General features: G+C 38.5%; 1 long non-coding RNA gene across 1 annotated transcript; it reads left to right on the top strand.

Moving 5' to 3' along the window:
• Positions 1-2,179: 2,179 nt before the first annotated feature.
• On the top strand, positions 2,180-4,577 carry LOC309568811. Its single transcript, XR_014226054.1, has 2 exons — positions 2,180-2,811; positions 4,341-4,577. It is a non-coding gene; the product is annotated as an uncharacterized lncRNA (long non-coding RNA).
• The last annotated feature ends 1,221 nt before the right edge of the window (positions 4,578-5,798 follow it).

The following is a 5,798-nucleotide window of genomic DNA, read 5'->3' as shown; positions in this document are numbered from 1 at the left end:
AACACGTGCTTCAGTGAAGGTGTATATTTGCGTTTTGTCTATATCTGTTGTTCATGCAAAAAAGGTTCTGTTTTGCAAAGGAAGAACTGTTAGCTAAATATAAATTGTGGATGTTCTGATTCCCATATCTACAGTGTTGTCACGAGCAGCTAATCATTTTAAGTGTTATTCAATCAGCATTATCACTCTTACAGTAGATAGTGCTTACAATAATTGGTATAAATCCAATGTTATTAGCGATCCGAAGTAAAAGTTAGGGTTTCTTAATGTATAACTAGGGACAAAACTTTTTTTTTGTTTTGGATAGAGGGGAGAGGGATTAGAACACCTGTCAGTTTTTATTGCTTTATCATTGAAAGTGAAAGTAATATAAAATCCCAAATTTTGGGTTGTCCCCAGAAAAGTAATTGAGGGGAAAACTTCCAATGGGGACACTAGTTCTGGTGACCTGGGGGTCCCCAAGGAATTCCCTTAATTTGCAGGGATTTGCTCCCACTTCCTGTTTTGGCTATGGGACAGGAAGTGAAATCTCCCCAATGGGACACAGATGGCGAAAAAAAAAATCTGATAGGGGTTATAACCCTCCCTTACCAACCCGCCCTATCCAAACTGAAAAAAAATGTTTTGCCTATAGTTCTACTTTAAGTCATGGGAGAGCTGCTTACCATGCATGCACAATGACCACCTTTTAGCAGCTGGGTCTGCTATTGCTACAAAATTCAGCTTGGGGAACAATTGAGGTATTGGTGCAGGTGGATGCTTCTTATCTAGGAGGGTTCATTAGTGGGGCAATGAGAGGGGCCAAGAAAGGGGCTGTAATGGTGTCATAAAAATGGTTAGATTAATAGAGGTATAGACACATGTAATATATTAAAACCAAAGTTTATTACACAAAAACTTATTCTTATAAAAACAGAATACCCATACAATAGAATGAAGCTTCACTCTGAGGTCAACTTCTGCTCCAGCTAAACAGGTTAGGTTGTCCAGTGTTACCTTGAGCTATATGTTGCTGTCTCACTATGAACACTTTCCTTTTTCATTTTTGCACACCTGTTTATTGTTGGCTGGGCATCTGGCCACTGATGCACCTGTTTGAGTCCACCTTGACCTGGATCTTTGGTCCAATGGGTCTATAAGAGTGGCATATCCCCCATGGTTGCAGTGTGAGGTTGTTTTTTTTCTTCATGCATGTTAACAGACGTAGGTGCCTGGATTAATATTGCTAAATACAGCCTTCTATAATAGGAGGGTTCATTATCATTTGGGACAAGCTTTCTAATGCATCTATTTGATGCTCCTGCCTTCTCTTAGAGACAGGGGATTATTGGCCAACTAGGTACAAAATGGCAAGATATGTCTGCTAGATCTTCGTGACTATTTGTTTCCTAAATGTCAACTATACTCAGATTAAAGTCTAAGGTCACCATTTAAAAAAACATATTAATGTACATCTTTTTTTTAGGAACAAAATGTACAAATACAGTATTTTCTTCGACAGGAGCCTGTAGAGCATTGCACCCGAGAACAATGGGTGCAATGTCCAGCTTCAGCAGACACTGCCTAAAGCTCTCTGCCATACCACTACATGGGCAGACAGTTTCTTAGCTGTAGGCAGTGTGAATGAACTATGAGCACGTTCATCAGCATGCTCAGAGTTTCCTGATACTACAAGTCCGTTTGTTGTAGTGGAATATGGGACATGTATTTTGTTCATATATTCCTGCTATTTTCAAAATATGACAGTGGGTGCAGGGAGAAGAACCCCCTCCTACTGTCACTGGGTGGTGAAGTGGGTAAGGGGAGAATGCGTAATAGTAACATGTTACACCCTAATAACGGGTGTAATATGTTACTAATGGTGAACTTATCCATTAACCCACACTAATTAAAATGCTACACAAACGGTATAGTGAACTGTTTTCTTGATGGCCTATCTAATAAAAATGTACTATATAACAATAAATAGAATACATATTCACTGTGTGATAGTGAATTTAGCAAATACTCACTTTGTAATTCTAGCTGCTTGATAATGCATTTGATGAATGCACACTGGGCCTAATTTACTAAAGATGTGAAATGAAGTTAAGTAATCTTGGTTACCTTTTTAAGGAGCAGTCCACCCAAAACTAATCTCCAGTTTTTAGTAAATGCTAAAAAGGTACGCCAACTATCCTTTTCTTGGGAACACTGTTGGTGAGCTATATGCACTGGAGTTCCTGGATCTGCACACCTCTTAAATATGAGGAGGTCTTGCTTTGCTTGTTGGGTTTTTAATGTACTTTATACTGTGTGATGGAGCATGAAGAGGAAAGGAGTTAACATTTTTGGCAGGCAAATCTTACTGCCAAGGTATGTAAGATATGCAATAAACCAGGGGGTTCACATACCCAAACTTTATTTTAATAAATATTATGCATTTTATTGAATGTTTGACATGAACACAGGAATATCCCATCATACTTTAGTAAATCACAGTTGTCTGTGCATCTTTCAAATACTTGATGCTAAATAGTGTATCTAACGAATATTGGGTTATATGCACAAAAAGAGTGCTTATTAGTTAGTAGAAACCTATAGAAACCTATCCTTGTGCACAATGTACATTATTCACAAATACCCACTGCTTGGTAGTGCAACTAGCAAGTTATGTTAGATGCCTTATAGGCTGTTGGGTGAAGATGACTTTTTATTAAAAGTGACTGAAATGTTTTGTATCTTCTTTAATAATAAATGAATTCTGTTATTTGTGTATATTTTAGAAAGGAGGCCTTCATGAAATAATTAAGGACCATTGACATGGAACAGGTAAGTCTTGCAGTGTGCATGAATGGTATATGTATTTGTATTTCTACCTTGTAGACATAAATAAGTGGTCTTCTAGGTTGGATATTTTTACATCTTAGACCAATATAACTTTACATATACCATACCTGTGAAAGCTGAAAATCATTGAAGTAGACACCGCGATTATAGTGATTTCTGCTAGTTTTGGGGTCCTGTGCTGAATGGCTGCCCTGCTGCATTGTGAACGCAGGATGTCGCCCTCTCAGCACAAGCACATTTTAGAGACCACTTTGCATTCTCCCAGTGCATGCAAAGCATTCTCTGATTAGATGAGCTAGGTAGGAGGGTCAGGGACGTCACAATTTCCACCTGCTTCATGCTTTGCATTCACTGAGAAAATGTAAAGCATTCTCTGAATGGCGCCCATGCCAAACGGGCAACCTTATGTGTTCAGAAAGCTGCAGGGCAGCTGCTCAGCATGGAGCCCAGAAGCTACAGTGTCTTGGTCCATCTGCAGTGCCCCTCTGTACCCCATCTAATTCTGGCTGCTTACTGCAGAGTGCTGAGTTCCACTTCAATCGAATACCTTTTTTAAACTTGGTCTGTTTATAATGTACATGTTAAAGCAGAACTTAACTCACTAAAACAAGATTTTCCTATTTTGTCCCTCTTCCCTTCTTCTTACAAGGATGCTAAAAAATGTATTATAATTTTTTTACCTTTGTGTTACTTTTTGTGCTTGTCTGTACTTTCTGGTTTCCAGCCTAGGCCTGGCACAGCTGTCTACTGGAATCACTGTATCACAGTTATCCCAGGAGGCAGTGTGTTACCAAGCTGCAACTTTGCTGTGCATGTGCGCACATGCGGTGAATTTCCGCGCATGTGCACAAATGCTAGAGGGTGCTAAAGCGCCCATCTCCCAGTAGTTGGCGGCATTTGTGCACATGTGAGGAACTCCGCTGCATGTGCACAGATGGACTGCCAGTCTTTGCCAGCTCTCAAATACCTGGAAGAGAAAAGTTTAGATGTGCGCAGTATGTAAGAGCAACCTAGGAAAAACAGCACAAAACGAATTAATAATGATACATTTTATTCAGTGCACTCTTTTAGGAAGGGTGTTTAAGGGGATATTTTAGCTGGCATTATAAGTACACATTACTCATCTTCTTTTACCTTTCATATGTACATAATTTTTTTTTTTTTTCGTGGGCAGTTTGGATTTATTTTTATTCTTTCAGCTGTGTTATGATTGGCATGCTAATCGCAAAGCATGTGTTCTCCTGTTCCTGACACAGGAGGGGAGACAAACCAAACAAATAAAAAAGCATTGGGGTTTCTCAATTTGTTGCATTCCAGCAACTAATCAGATTCAAACTGCACTTGAAAATTACTGTTGAACCTCCTCTACCACATATCATATATGTAGGGACCAAAGTTCCTCAAACAATGTCAAGCTTCCTTGACCTTGGTACTTTAAGTCTAATGGACCTGACTTATTTATGTTGGTTTCTTTGCAGTGTATAAACCAGAACTTTCCTTTCTTCAAACAGGCCAAAAGCTGATAGAACAAGACTGTGTTGAGCCACTAGGTTAAACCATCATCAACTGGTCACTGATACATGTCTCTGAAGACTCAAGTAGAAAAAAACAATCATTTTACTGCAAAAATAAAAAATAAATTCTTTATGACTGGATGTTCTTGGTGTCTGTTTTTATGAAAAGCAGTGTTATAACTGATACTATACAACATAACATAACATAATGAAGAAGTTAAAGCCTCATTTAAAGTTAAAGACTCCGTTTTATAGTCAAATATATGTTTATTCAAGCTTCACCATATCAAAATGATATAAGAGCCAGTAGTTTGTCAAATGTGAAGGAGTAAATATGGGATCCAACAAGGACAGGGTACCCAACCATATACAAAAAATCCCCCAATAAACCGGCATATATTAAACTGGAAATGATAACAGACAAGAAAACAAAAAGAAAGAAAAAGAAAATAAGCTAAACAACATAAGTCCATCCTTCTCTGCCCTATGGAAGCAAAAAAGGGAGGATTGACATCCAAGGGCCAGGCCTCAAAGCAATTATAACAATTGTAGAGTAGGTGTATCCCAAGAGATAGACAGGGGAGAAGAGGAGAAAGAGTAGACAAAGTACGAGAAGCAAAGAAAGAGAGAAAAGATGGTGTGGGTCCCGAGGGAATCTCGAGGCCAGGAATGAGGGGGGAATAAAAGGAGTAGAATCCTCTTGGATAAGGGGAAGCCCAACACATGATAACTAGAGGGGGCCCAAGGAGTATCCTGGAGCTCCATCTCAATAAACTGCCGAGGAAGAGGAGATAAGATTATCCTATCCTGTAAGATACAAGCTGCTTAAAAGAATCTGATGATGAAAAATGTATCCAGACATACCAGAGTGGGGTGAATTTAAAGACTCAGTTTTAAACTTTTTGATGTTCTCCTAGCAAATCATAACATATGCACACATGTTAAAAAATAATTCCAGGTATATTTGTTTACATAGTTACATAGGTTCATCTTGTAGCACTGTAACTATCCATATACTATACCTTTGGGATCCCTCTAGAAAATCATCTGGAAATCAATGCAGTGGGCATCACTACTCCACCACTACTCCATTGATCTCTGTTAGCTCATTCCACGTTAGCTCAGTTTCGTACAAAGCAGGTAGTCTGTGAACAAATTACTTTAAGCTGTCAGGTGTTAAAATATGTATATTTAGCCCCTACACTGCACCTAGTGAATAAACAGCATGGAAACTTAGCTTTGAACTAATATTGAAATGGCCAAAATAATACAATGTATAGGATATTTAAATACCCCTATTAGAGGTGCCTTTGTCTTGCGATGTTGACATCTTAAAACAAAATGGGCCTAATGAATGAAAAGTCTTCTAGTCCAAAAATGTTCTTGTTGTCCAAAGTAATCAACTAGCTCTAATGCTTGGGCTATAAACATGACAGTTGTTAACTGATTGCAATT

This window comes from Pelophylax lessonae, assembly GCF_965119305.1.
Source record: "Pelophylax lessonae genome assembly, chromosome: 1".
In the NCBI taxonomy this organism is placed as follows: domain Eukaryota; kingdom Metazoa; phylum Chordata; class Amphibia; order Anura; family Ranidae; genus Pelophylax; species Pelophylax lessonae.
Note: the sequence above shows the minus strand (reverse complement) of the source record. Positions and strands in the feature narration are given on the sequence as shown.